Source organism: Chenopodium quinoa, unplaced genomic scaffold (assembly GCF_001683475.1).
Source record: "Chenopodium quinoa cultivar QQ74 unplaced genomic scaffold, ASM168347v1, whole genome shotgun sequence".
In the NCBI taxonomy this organism is placed as follows: Eukaryota; Viridiplantae; Streptophyta; class Magnoliopsida; order Caryophyllales; family Amaranthaceae; genus Chenopodium; species Chenopodium quinoa.
The window spans coordinates 5,903,036-5,918,382 of record NW_018744304.1 but is presented as its reverse complement, the minus strand read 5'-3'; positions in this window follow the sequence as shown (position 1 = coordinate 5,918,382).

The following is a 15,347-nucleotide window of genomic DNA, read 5'->3' as shown; positions in this document are numbered from 1 at the left end:
ATGCACTTTTAACTACGGCACTTACACTAAATCGTGCTATGTCAAAGGCAGTGGAAAATACTCCATATGAATTATGGACAAATAAACCTCCAAGGTTGTCTTCTCTCAAGATTTGGGGATGCGAAGCATATGTCAAGAAACTCATTTCTTACAAACTTCATCCGAAATCTGACAAGGTTTACTTTATGGGTTATCCACAAGAAACCAAAGGGTATTACTTCTACAACAAATCCGAGAAGAAAGTGTTTCACTACTACAAAAAACCCCTATCGAGTCGCCTGTAAATGACCTAATGAGTCGCTTTAAAGGCGACTCCACAGCCACCGACACAATAGCTTTCAACTTTAGGAGTCGCCTCTGAGGCGACTTGATAGCTTTTATATAAGTCGCCTATTAGTTGTTAGGCGACTCTATTTGTTAAGCTATTGTGTCGATTGTGTTGAAAGAGGCGACTCCATAGTTTAATCTATTGTGTCGCTTGTGTTGAAAGAGGCGACACGTAAAAAATCAACATTTTTTCCAACTATTTTTATTAGCTCATATAATGTCAGTGTTTATGACACTCAGCATGCTTGATCTCTGGTTCTTTGCATGGAAGATTGAAGTTCTTGCCTTTATGCCAAAGTTACTTTTCATATATATATATAATATTGTAACTATTTTATATACATTTTTAGAATTAACCTATCGAGTCGTGTCTTACGTATTAGGTAGTGGTCATATAATAAAGCACCTAACAAGTCGGACTTTTAGAGTCTCCTATATATAAGGTGCGACTTGTAAACATATCGAGTTGCCTCATACTTATTTGGCGACTTGTTATGTTGGGGTTAAAATCAACAAATCACCTAATGAGTCGCCTAATATACATGAGGTGACTTGATAGGTTTACAAGTCACACCATATATGCATGTGACTCTATAACCCGACTTATTAGGTGGCTTAAATTAGATTTTTAAAGTCACCTGTATATAAGGTGCGACTTTTTAACCTATCGAGTCGCCTTATAAATATCAGGCGACTCATTAGTTGAGAGTCGTAGATAAGAAAACTCACCTATTGAGTCACCTAATATTTATAAGGCGACACGACAGGGTTTCGAGTCGCACCTTATGTACAGGTGACTTTGAAAATCTAATTTAAACCACCAAATAAGTCGGATTTTAGAGCCGAACACATATATGAGGCGACTTGTTAACTTATCAAGTCACCTCATATATATTAGGTGACTCGATAGGTGCTTTGTTGATTATAACCCCAACTTAACAAGTCGCCTAATAAATATGAGTCGACTCGATAGGTTTATAAGTCGCACCTTATGTACAGGTGACTCTAAAAGTCCGACTTATTAGGTATTTTTTGTAGTAGTGTTTGTTGCTCGTGATGATGTCTTTTTGGAGAAGGAGCATCTCTCCAAAATGACAAGTGGGAGGAAAATCGAACTCGACGAAGTTCGAGAGGACGAGCAACAACGACAAGTTGACAATCAAAGTGCTCACGAAGCATCTGTTGACATTGGTCAAAGTCAAAATATGCAAAGTCAAACCGACAATGCAAATGCTCAGTCCATCACCCTACGTAGGTCAACTCGGCCAAGATCTCAACCTGACAGATATCTCGGTGTTGTATTAACCGAAGATTAGGACATCCTAGTAGTGGATGGAGATGAGCCGACAACCTACAAGCAAGCTATGACGAGCCCCGACTCTGCAAAATAGCAAGAGGCCATGAAATCTGAAATGGACTCCATGTTTAAAAATCAAGTATGGGACTTAGTTGATTTACCCGTAGGTTACACACCTATCGGATGTAAATGGATTTTCAAGATGAAAACCAACAAAGATGGAAATGTATTCATTTACAAAGTAAGGCTGGTAGCAAAAGGTTATAGGCAAATTCACGGCGTTGATTATGATGAAACCTTTTCTCCAATAGCTATGCTCAAGTCCGTTCGAATTCTTCTAGCAATAGCTGCATATTACAATTATGAAATATGGCAAATGGGCGTCAAAATCGCCTTCCTCAATGGAATTTTGGAAGAAACTGTGTACACGACACAACCTAAAGGTTTTGTTGACCAGAACAATCCTAAGAAGGTATGCAAGCTTAAGAAGTCCATTTATGGATTAAAGCAAGCAAGAAGAAGTTGGAATCTGCGATTTGATGAAGCCATTAGTAAGTTTGGTTTTATCAAGAATCCAGATGAGTCTTGTGTTTACAAGAAGGTCAGTGGGGGTGACATCGTCTTCCTAGTCTTATATGTCGATGACATTTTGCTCATTGGAAATAGCATTCCGTTGTTAGAGTCTGTAAACGCTTGGCTCGGGAAATGTTTTTCAATGAAAGACTTGGGAGAGGCTCAGTACATACTAGGCATCAAGATCTATAGGGATAGATCAAAGAGGATGATAGGAATGAGTCAAAGTACTTACATAGATAAAGTACTAGCTCGATTCCAAATGGAAGGAGCCAAGAGAGGGCACCTACCCATGTCACATGGCATAAACTTAAGCAAGAAGCAGTGTCCAAAGACACCTGATGAGCGAGAAAGGATGAGTCGTATTCCATATGCTTCGCTTATTGGATCGATCATGTATGCCATGGTATGTACTAGGCCGGATGTATCGTATTCCTTTAGTGCTACGAGCCAATACCAATCAGACCCAGGAGAGGCGCATTGGACTGCGGCCAAGAATATTCTGATGTACCTGAAAAGGAACAAGGATAAATTCCTGGTCTATGGCGGTAAAGATGAATTGGTTGTTGAGGGATATATCGACGCAAGCTTCCAGACAGACAGAGACGACTCCAAGTCACAATCCAGATACATATTCTGTCTCAATGGAGGAGCGTATAGTTGGAAGAGTGCAAAGCAAAGAACAACCACTGATTCTACAACTGAAGCCGAGTACTTGGCAGCGTCTGAGGCAGCCAAGGAGGCAGTTTGGATTCGCAAGTTCATTGATGAACTTGGTGTTGTACCCTCCATCAAGGGTCCAATAGACCTCCATTGTGACAACAATGGAGCTATTGCTCAGTCTAGAGAGCCACAAGAACATCAGAAGGTCAAACATGTCAAGAGACGATTTCACATGATTCGAGAATGGAAGACAGAGGGTGAAATCAGAATTTGCAAAGTGGGAACGGATGACAATGTAGCCGATCTACTTACTAAACCCTTGTCTCAAGTGATACACAACAAACACATTGAGGCAATGAGAATCAAGCATGTCGCGAACTGGCTTTGATTTCCATATTATAGTGTTTTAATTAAATTTTGGACAATGTTAATGTAAAGCACTATGATGAACCATTCAGTTTTTGGAGTAATTAAAATTTTTCATGCAATTTAATTCACTCCGTCTCTATTTATTTGTGGTTTAGAATTAAATAATGAGTCCATTCGATTTTAATAAATATTCAAAATAGGGTATCAAGTCAATGGCTTGGATAAAGAAACACCTATTAAGTGAACATTGAATATTTTAATCGAATAGTATCCCTAATCAAGGTCATATTTTTTGTGGACGATTAATGACCATTAGAGATTAGTGTGTAGTATGATTTATAGCACCATTTCTTGTGCTATGAGGATATAAATCATTTGCACAGGTATTGGTTTAGAACCATACTGGATCGACCTATGAGAATACTTTAAGAGATTTAAAATCGTCATAAGTATTTTTCTCATTATTAGTATCGGAACTCTTTTCCTTAACCATGAGTAGTGGGAGGTCTCTTGTTTGAGTAGTAGTCCGCTTTGGTATCCGCCAAACGTCTGCCGTAAATGGGGATTATAACAACAGATATCGGGCGGATAGGTCCTCTTAGTAAGAGAAGCTACATTACAAGACTGGAAATGTCCCCCTACTAACAATAGGGAACATGTCTTGTTGTTTACAAGGCCTCTCGAAGAGCGAGACTGTGAAAATGCATGGCCGTGCTCAGATGGATTTTAATCATCTGCTTATTGAAAGTCAAACTTGGATTTCGAGAAACACTTCTGGACGTAACAGAGATGATGAGTAATCTTACTCTGTAGTTCATGAAGAGACATGAAGAGACATAGGAAAGGGGCTATACACTAAATGCACACTTGTCCGGAAGGACAAGTGGGAGATTGAAAGGAATGGTGTCCTTCGAACAAGTGTATTATTCTGATAGCGGCTATACACTAAATGCACGCACTAGCAGCCACGCACAGCAGGAAGCCCGCACCAAGTGCGTGGCTTGCGCGCACAGCAACAACCCGCATCTTGGTACGGGGCTAGGCTCGGGCTGGGCTTGTGGCTGGGCTCGTGGCTGGGCCATAAGGCCGGTCACTATGGGGAAGCTTGAGGAATATGGGAGCATTTGGGTAAGGACATGTGGCACAAGGAGAGTATTGAGTGGGGAGCAAGTATGGTCCCCTACTCTCCATGTGGTCCTCACCAACCCATTTCACATGGTAATGCCACTTGTTAGATTTATTATTAGTTTGCAATTTTAATTTAATTTAGCTTTAAATTAATTTGTGGAATTTCATGATCCCACATTGATGGGATAGAAATTCCCACTCATACTTTCCTCTATAAATACCAACCTTGGGATTTGGAGTAAAGTGCTTGAGTGGGAGTTAGAAAGAGCATTCCATATTTTGGGAAAAACTCTTAAACTCCATTAACACTTGGGTTTTGGTCGGCCTTGCTAACTCCAAGGTAGCGGACCTAAAAAGTCGTGTTCGTCCTTTGTGGGTGGATACCGTTGGAGGCACGGCATTTGCGGTGCTCAAGGCTTTCAACTAAGAGCCCGTTTTGAGGCTTCAAGGGTATGATTCGTTCTTCCTTTTCTTGTGCTTATTTATTTATTCTTTATGGTTTTATTAATTACGAGTGGTTGCTTGGGTTGGGGTTGTTTCCGCGGTGAGTCGGACTCACCAAACCCCAACACCTTTAAGGCCGAATTTTAAGGAACACCTCATCCCCTACCTCAAACTGCTCCTCGCGACGGTGCTTATCTGCGTTTGACTTCATTACGTGCTATGCTCGAATTAAATTCAAACGCAATTCAACCAACATGAAGTCGCTCTCCCTGAGTTGCTCTTCCAAAGAACCCACCGGCATTTGACCTGAACCACCCTCATCAATTTCGGCGGTTCCCTCCCGTACACTACCTTTAACGGCGTTGTTTTGGTAGAGATGTGCGGAAAATTGTTGTACGCATAATCCGCCTAGGCAGCCACTGTGCCCACCCCTTGGGTTGTGCCGAAGCGAAACATCTCAGATACCCCTCCAATTTCTTGTTCACTATTTCTGTTTGACCATCGGATTGCGGGTGATATGTCGTGCTTTGGTTTAATTGAGTGCCCTGCAGCCTGAATAACTCACCCCAAAACCGACTAATGAATACTTTGTCACGATCAGAAACGATGGATGAAGGAAATCCATGTAACCGTACAACCTCCTTGACAAACAGCTCCGCCATTTTTAAGGCAGTGAAAGGGTGTTAAAGCCCCAGAAAATGTCCATACTTTTAAAACCGATCGACGACCACTAGAATCACGTCTACCCCTTTTGATATAGGAAGTCCTTCGATGAAATCCATCGATATATCCTCCCATACGGCGGTCGGCACCGGTAATGGTTGGAGGAGCCCTGCCGGACTTCTCTGGGAAACCTTGTTGCGCTGACAGATTTCGCAAGCACTCACATATTCCACCACCGCCTTCCGTATTCCTGGTTAGTTACACTCAGCCGCCACGTGGAGGTAGGTTTTCACCTCGTCGTCGTTGCCTCCAGTGGGGTAGTCGTGGTACTCATACAGTAACTTGAGAATAATTTAGGCAGACTTAGGAAGAACAATTCTCCCCTTATATTTGACTCGCCCATTTTTCAGAATGAAACCATTGGGCCCAATTTCATTGGGCTAAAGGCTCCTTTTTATATCAGTGATCCACTTATCAGTTTCTAGCTCTTTATCCAACTCTTTCCAATCAATGGTTTGAGAACGGACTAAGGCACTCAACTCATGTTGCTTTCTTGATAGCGCATTCGTGAATTGGTTGGAGGCCCCCGACTTGTATTGAACCGCGAAATCGAACCCAACTATCTTTCGCATCCACCATTGATACTTATTGCCTTTCACGTGTTGTTGAGTTATATAGAGAAGACTTTGTTGGTCGGTTCGTACTATAAAGCGACGTCCCAACAAGTAATGACGCCACTTGACTATAGACAAACATATTGCCATCATCTCCTTTTCATACACGAACTTAGCTTTAGCCCTTACACCCAACAACTAGATATAATATAATATGGGGAGACCTTCTTGCATCAACACCGCTCCTAACCCATAACCGGAAGCAGTGGTTTCAAGCATAAACTCCTTTGTGAAATCGAGCATGGCTAATGATTAGGGGATTTTGCTCCTACCAATCGGAATGCGCCACGTGGGCCAATCAGGACCTGCCAAGTGTCCCCTAGTTGGAACTGTCAGGGCTTGCCACGTGGCATGCGCTTATTCGTCCACCTTGGACCTGTTATGTCACGACATGTGGCATACTCCATGCCTAATGGAGAAACCGGCCACCCAGGCCCAACTTCCGAGGGAAGCCCAATCGACCCTAGGTTTACCTAAACTTAGGATGGGCACGTTTCCCAAGGTTATAAATACCTCCCTTAATCCTCATTAAGGGGAGGGTCAGGACAGAAACATTACGGAACACACTAATAACCGGCTGATCTCGCTAACTAAGCAGATTACCTACCTTAAACACTCTCACCTAGAGAGACCTTATTACTTTAATTTCCGCATTAATTACTCCTTAATCAGGTACTAACTTGACCGTTTGAGGCGGAGCTCACAGGAGTCTCCGTTATTTTGCAGGTACAGGCGTCCGGTTCCAGTCTCGGAATTGTAACTCTCCCGCAGGACATCAGAAAACCCTGAAACATTTGGCGCCGTCTGTGGGGAGAGTACTTCAGAGATGGCATCCAAGTCTGTACCGACTTCTGAAGAGAGGCGTCCCCTAAACGACCCTCAAGTTCAGTCGGACCATGACACCGAAAGTGAATTTGAAGTTGAAACTCATACAGCTCCAGACGGGACCCTAAGGGCCCGACGTACCCGTCATACCGAAAGGAGGGAACGGGAGCATCTTCAAACAGGAAGCGAGCCAGCAGGCGCACCGCCTGTTCGGCAACAGCCGACTGATGGGTCTGCTCCCATCACAAGGAACGAACTCATGACCTTCATGAGGAACTTCAAGGGAGAGATTCAAGAGCTGATCAACAAGAAGTCGCCTGCTTCAGTCAAGGAGCAGTCGGCCAAGAAACCCTCCACTTCACTGAAGAGGAAGCCAGTTCAAGGGCGAGAGGCGACTCCTCATCCTAAATCTAGGAAGCGGGAGCCACCTGCCCTTGATTTCACAAAATTCCGTTATCCTACAGGAAATAGGAAACCGGTTCGTCATATTCAGGCGGACGGGTCAAAGCAAACATTCACAGATGCTCGGCTACTGCTAGAGCAGAAGAAGAGTGACCGATTGTCAGAGTCGGCTTCTACTTCAAACTTTCAAGACAGTTTGCGAAATGCCTCGATGAGGCATACTAAGTCGTACCATGAGAGTCAGTCAGGCGGCACCTCTCGTTAGTCCGGCTTTCATAGTGCCCAGGCGGTACCAAACTTACCATTTGTGCCGCAACAACAGTATTTTATGCAGCCACCTCCATTTGGTGGACCTACAGCAAAAAACGTCCAACCTATGGACTAGCAGCTACGGTTGCTTAGACTTGGTGAACAGCCGTCGGCCTTCTCCAAGGAAATTACCGACGCCGCTCAGCCGGCCAAAGTAAAAAATGTACTAGTAGGCGCCTATGACGGCACTACTAACCCAGAAGACCATCTGATGGCATTCACCAACCTGATGTACCTTCAAGGGTTGGATGATCCCACTTGGTGCAAGTGTTTCCCAGCGACTCTCAAAGGAATCGCACAGCAATGGTTCGGCAACCTGCCGACTGGTTGTGTAAATAGCTTCAGGACGCTTGCTTACTTATTTGCCTCCAACTTCGCCATGAACATCCCTGTGAAGAAAACGACCCTTGATTTGGGAACAATTAAGCAGGGCGAGAAGGAGGGGCTTCGTTCTTACATCAGGCGGTTCAACCTAATGAGAATACAGATTCAAGGGTTACCGGATGAGGTAGCTTATACCGACTTTTTTAGAGGTCTCAAAGACGGGTCTACCTTCAAATTTGATTTGGTTCGAAAAAGGGTGGCGACTCTTCAGGAGGCCTTGATTGAAGCAGAAGCCTATATACAGGCGACTGATCTGTGTACGATAAAACAGTCGGACGGGAAAAGGTTCGACAAAAGAGAAGGACGACAGAAACAGTCGTCAAACAAAGATGAGAAAAGAAAAGAGGTCTGGGCGGCTGATTCCTCTAAACAGCCGGCCCAGAAAAAGAAAAAAGAATTCAAACCATACTCCCCAAAGTATGCGTTTAACAAGGATAACCAGTTTATCCTAAAAGAAATCAAGGGACGGATCTCAATTGAGAAGCCGGTCCCCATGAAAGGTTCTGCAAACAACCGGAACCAAGATAAAATCTGTGCTTATCATGATGACGTTGGTCATCACACCAATGACTGCATCAGTCTTATGCGGTACCTAGACCGCCTGGCTGAGCAAGGTAATCTTGACACTTATGTCAAGAAATCTACGGGGAACACTTCCTCAAAAAAGCTGTCGGCCAAAAAGAATCAACAGGCCGACAGCTTCGATACAGATGATGCAGTCGTCTACACCATTGCAGGCGGCTTCTCAGGAGGCGGCCCCACTATTAGGGGCAACAAAGATAATATAAGGCGGTTAGATGTAAATTCCGTTCACCAAGAACGGCCGTCCAAATATACATTTCCTGAGATTGTCATCACTGAAGAGGATCTAGGAGGGGTAAGGGGGCCGCATGATGACCCTCTCGTTATTGAATGTAAAGTGGCCAACCAGAGAGTTGGCCAAATCCTCATAGATACCGGGAGCTCCTCAGATCTCATCAGCAGCAAATGTCTGTCGAAACTGAAATATCAGACTGACTACATACATCCGGCCTCCCACCCTTTAATAAGGTTTGGAGGAGGAGTCGTCCACCCACTGGGACGAGTAGATTTACCCATTCGCCTGGGCGAAAAAGGGGAAGGACGACACATGGTAGTCCGGTTCCTAGTAGTAGAGGAACTCTCGGCCTACAACATGATTCTGGGTCGACCAACCCTGAATAATTCCAAGGCTGTTATAATCCCGTCTCTTATGTTGCTCAAGTTTGAGAGGGATAATGGAACAGTCGGCTCCCTAAGGGGAGATCAGAGGATGGCCCGAGAGTGCTATCTCTCGGATGTCAAGCCCACTGTTATGGCCACTGGGTCAAGTGGTAAAAAAACAGACCTTGACAATGTCAAGGAGAGTGCGCCTGTTCAAGAAGCAGGCGGCAATAAGAGAAAGGCGTCCCTGACAGAGTCCGCAAGAAAAGCAAGAAAATAGCAATCATTGGCAGAGGAGCGGCCGGATGAGTTCCGCCCTCAGCCGGCTGGTGAGCATGCGGACCTGATCTTAGACGACTCACGTCCTGACCGAACAGTCAAAGTTGGGACGACTACTCTGAGAAACCTTGGTGACGACTTTCACATCCTATTGAAAGAATACAAGGACATCTTTGCATTTGAAGTCCATGAAATGCCAGGCACTAGTCCTGATCTGGCGGTACATAAAATCGCCGTGGATCCGAAAAGGAAGCCGGTACGGCAAAAGAAGCGGAACCATGGCGAAAAAAGAAGTCAGGCGGCAGCCGCCGAAGTTAAAAAATTACTTGATGCAGGGTTCATTCGGCAATGTTACTTCCCAGACTGGGTTGCAAATGTGGTGCTTGTTAAAAAGCCGAATGGCACCTGGCGAATGTGTGTAGACTACACAGACTTAAACAAGGCGTGCCCCAAAGACAGTTACCCTCTGCCTAAAATTGATAACCTGGTCGACTCAACAGCCGGCCATGCCTTGATGAGTTTCATGGACGCCTATTCTGGTTTCCATCAAATTCCCTTATGGAAGAAAGATCAGGAGAAGACGGCCTTCGTCACTGATCAGGGGTTATACTGTTACACGGTCATGCCGTTTGGTCTTAAGAATGCCCCGGCTACCTTCCAACGAATGATAAACACTGTGTTCTTTGATCAGATTGGGAGAAACGTCGAGGCATATATTGATGATATGATTGTCAAGACTAAACTTCAGAAAGATCATCTGTCGGACCTCCGAGAAACTTTCGCCACACTCAGGCGGCACCATGTCATGCTCAATCCCAAGAAATGTGTATTTGGAGTTGAGTCTGGGAAATTTCTCGGATTCCTTATCAATCAGAGAGGAATAGAAGCGAACCCTGAGAAGGTGCAGGCGGTCATTGACATGCAGTCGCCTCGTACCATCCGAGAGGTTCAGAAGTTAACAGGTTGTCTGGCGGCCTTGGGAAGATTTCTAAGCCGATCAGGCGACAAATTCCTATACTTTTTCCAGGCAATTAAGAAAAAGGCAAGGTTTGAATGGGGGCCGGATGCTGAGGCCGCCTTCTAGAAATTAAAAGTTCACTTGCATTCCTTGCCGAGGCTGGTCAGCCCTTTGCCCAAAGAGGTTCTCTACATGTACCTGGCCGTCTCTGATCATGCGTTAAGCGCTGTTCTCCTTGCTGAAAGGGACGGCTGTCAGCTCCCGGTCTACTTTGTCAGTCACGTACTGAAAAATGTCGAGTTGAGGTATCCCCTAGTGGAGAAATTTGGTCTTGCACTCTTCATGGCTGTTAAAAAATTGAAGCCCTACTTTTTGGCACATACAGTCGTCGTGTATACAGACCAACCTGTCAAGCGGCCGCTGACCATCATGGAGTCGTCAGGCCGAATGATCAAATGGGCCATAGAAATACAGAGCCTCGAAGTTACTTTCGAGCCTAGAAAAGCAGTGAAGGGGCAAGCCTTTGCTGACTTTATTGTAGAGATGACTCGTCCTCCTGACTCTCAAGTTCCAGACCAAGTATGGAAGGTATATGTGGACGGAAGCTCTACTTCAAATGGTTGTGGAGCAGGCGTCATATGTCCGTCGCCAGAGGGCGACAGGTTCGAGTATGCTCTACGCTTCAGTTTTCAGGCTTCAAACAATGAGGCAGAATATGAAGCTTTACTAGCCGGGATCCGCATGTCCAAGGCGGCAGGGGCAAGAAAAATAGACGCCTGTTCCGATTCACAATTGATAGTGAGTCAGTACAATGGCGAATACGAAGCAACCCATCCGGCCATGATCAAGTATTTACAGGCGGTCCGACAAGCAGTCGACTCCCTTGAGGATTTCCATCTGATCCAAGTGCCGAGATCAGAAAACAACCAGGCGGATGCACTGTCAAAATTAGCATCATCCGCCTCCTCTGATACTCCTCGAACTGTTTTTTGGGATGTAATGGAGAAGAGAAGCATCGAGGAAGACCCTATTGGAATCCTAGACAGAAGCTCAACCTGGATGGATTCAATCAGGGCATATCTGACAAACGGTACACTGCCGGATGATCCTCAACAGGCGGCAGCACTGAAAAAACGAGCCACCTGTTTTGAAATGATTAAGGGAGAACTTCACAAGAGGGGGTACCTTCAACCCTTCTTAAAGTGTGTTACTCCAGAAAAGGGACGAGAGATACTAGATGATCTTCACTCTGGTTACTGTGCTTCTCATATAGGCGGTAGGACGCTTGCTCAAAGGGCAAGGCGGCAGGGCTACTTTTGGCCTACTTTGGAAGCAGATGCAATGGAGATGGTGAAAAAATGTGACAAGTGCCAAAGGTTTGGCAAACTAATTCACCGTCCGGCTACTGACCTCACTACCATTCACAGCCCACTACCGTTTGCTAAGTGGGGCATGGACATTCTGGGTCCATATACGCCTGCTACGGGCGGAAGGAGGTACATACTTGTTGCCGTCGACTACTTCACTAAATGGGTAGAGGCGGAGGCTGTAAAGGGAATCAAGACGAAAGATGTAATTTCATTCATTTGGAAAAATGTCATCACTCGGTTCGGGGTTCCCATGTCTATGGTTTTTGATAATGGTCCCCAATTTGAGACGCCTGTTCTCAAAAGCTGGTTGGGTGACCAAGGAATTGCAAACTACTTTGCATCTGTCGGCCGTCCACAAGCAAACGGCCAGGTAGAAGCCTTTAATAAAATCATCTCAGACGGTCTCAAGAAAAAGATTGAACGAGCAGGCGGCCTATGGGCGGATGAACTACCACATGTTCTCTGGGCCATTAAGACGACTGAAAAAGGGGCGACTGGAGAAACTCCATTCCTCCTAACTTACGGTGCGGAGGCTGTTCTTCCAATAGAACACTACGAGCCGACTCTTCGTGTAATGCTATATGACGAAGAGGCAAACTGGGAAGCCATGCGCCTGGCATTAGACTCACTTCCTGAAAAGAGGGGCAATGCTGTCTTGCGCCATGAGATCTATCGCCTGAGAATGACTAGATCATACAACAAAAAAGTACACAGGCGTCCACTCAAAGTAGGGGACTTTGTACTTAGAAAAATGGAAGCAGTTGGTAGGGCTAATGAGTCTGGAAAACTAACTCCCAACTGGGAAGGACCCTACCAAATCTATGAGGAAGTCAGGGACGGTACCTACCGTCTGGAAACACCAGACGGACAACCGTTGCCTCGAACTTGGAATGTAGATAATCTTAAAAAATATTTCTTTTGAATGATGTAAAGAGCTACTTAATAAAAGTTTGCACTTACTATTCAATTTTGTATTACGAGGGGCATGTCGTCTGTACCTTTACAGTCGGCTACTCTCCATTGAGTTTTACACTCTATCTTCAGAGGGGCATGCCATCTGTACCTTTACAGTCGGCTACTCTCCATTGAGTTTTACACTCTATCTTCAGAGGGGCATGCCGTCTGTACCTTTACAGTCGGCTGCTCTCCATTGAGTTTTACACTCTTCAGAGGGGCATGCCGTCTGTACCTTTACCGTAGGCTACTCTCCATTGAGTATTTCACTCACAATAGGGGCATGTCGCCTGGGCATATAGTCGGCTACTCTCCATAAGAAGATGGCCGACTGGTTCCAAACACATAGCCACCCCCCTAATACTTAGCTAAAAAGATTAGGGCCTGGCCGACCCTGTGCCTAACAGGCGGCTACCCTCCTTTTATTTAGCACCAACGTTCACCAAGAACTTACCAAGGCCACAGGCCGGATGATCAGACCAGGCGCCAAGCCAACTGATCAAATCTACAAAACTAATACGACCTGTCCCAACATCATAGCAGGCGTCCGACGGCATCCCTCCGGATGAAATTCGTCGCAGAGAGCAGCTCCCTTTTGGGTGGAACATTGTTCTATAAACTAATTACACGGCACCTATACGACTGTCCCCAAGGGCAACCACGTAGCCGTTTTTGAGACAAGGATAACTCTATCACTAACCAAACCAGTGGTAGCAGTTGACATCTGAGTCAGATGACCGCCTGTATTACTTGGGATAAATGCAGGGGGTACCTATTGAGTTAATAGCCAACAAACATTGGCGAATCAAGGGGTCTAGCCGGCCTACGCCGCTTGGTACCTCTACTTCTCAAACAAAAGTGACGGCGACTGAGTAACTCCAACGTTAACTCATAGTCACTCCCTCAAATTTGGTATGGAACCTAAAAGGTTTAAGTCGTCCGCCTGTTTTTAACAAACAGGGGCACTCAAACCCCTATTTCCTACTAGGTAACCTATTGAGTTAATAGCCAACAAACGTTGGCGAATCAAGGGGATCAGCCGGCCTCCGCCGCCTGGCACCTCTACTACTCAATCTAGATTGTGACGAAGACTAAGTAACTCCTATGTTAACTTAATAGTCACTCAAACTTAGTATGGAGCCTTAAAGGTATGAGTCGTCCGCCTGTTTTTAACAAACAGGGGCTCTCAACCACTACTCTTGCTAGGTTAACAAATTATGAGTTAAAAGCCAACATTGGCATAAAGGGAAACAACCGGTACCCGCCGCTTGTTATCTCTACTAAATTCCTTGGCGACTAGGTAATACTCTATTTACTTGGTCAGACCACTTTCCTACTTGGTTAAAATTACAAAAAGACAGGCACGCCTGCCTAAAAAGGATCCAGACAAAATAGTTCGAATACCGATTGAATAAATGGCCGACTGATCGTCTATCCTGGAAACAGACAACCAGTCGTCCAGGGGCATAGGCGGCGTACTAATTATCCGTACCTGTCTGCAACGTTCGGCCATGTACAACAGTCGGTCTAGTAAACAATTGGATATTAGATATGGAATAATTGGACAAATTTGAAGCAAAACAAAAATTCATTAAAAATAAGCCGGTCATTAAAGACCAGCAAAATATTCAAAGCCCCGGCCCCCTGGCCGGGTAAATACAAAGCAAACGGCACGCAGGCCGTGGAAAGAATACATTAAGCTTAAGAAGGGGGCAGTTCAGTATTAGCAGCTGCCGCCTGGTCAGCACTCTTCTTGCTGGACTCGGCTTCAGCTGCATCCTTTTTTGATGCCTTACCCCCAAGTGGCACAAGCGCCACAACCGGCTCCTCCTCCTCCTCCAACGCTTCTCCCAACGCCTCTTCTTCAGCAGCCGCCAGGATCTCTTGATTATATGTTTCCGAACACTGGCGGTACGTTCTTTCCCAAGAGGCAAAGTCGGCACTGGGGAAGAGGCGGCCCCAGGTCATGCGCTGGATTTGAGCGGAGTCTTCCATCATCTCCCGGACGAGCTCTTTCTTCTCTTGCTCGGCCTTTTCCGAGAGCTCTTGGGTAAGACTCTTCTCTTGGCTCACCAGGCGTTCTTTTACGCTGGCCAAGGATTTCTCCATGGCTTCGTAAGAGTACATTTTTAGGCGAAGAGGTTTCAGCTCGGCCTTAAGATTTGTGATGGTCGCCTCCAGCTCGTCATTCTTCTTCTAGGCCGCCTCTAACTGAGCCCGAACAGCGGCGGTAGCCTGCGCCTGATAATAAAGAATATCAATGGACAGTACTTCATTTTGGGCAATTTGAAACATTGCCTTATCACAGTCAGAGGCGGCCATAGCTTTTGCAGCCTTTACCTCTTTGTTCTTCCGATCAAGCGGCTTGCGAAGGCCGTTAACTCGGAGCAGGGCCTAAGTACAAAAAAAAAAACAGGCGTCAGTTTCCAAACAAAAAAAGATAACAGGCGTCCTGGAATTCAACTACTCAAAAAGTATACCTCAGCAAGGACCCCTGCAATCCCATCAAGGTCAAGGGTGCCGACACCCCTGACCGCCTCCTTTTC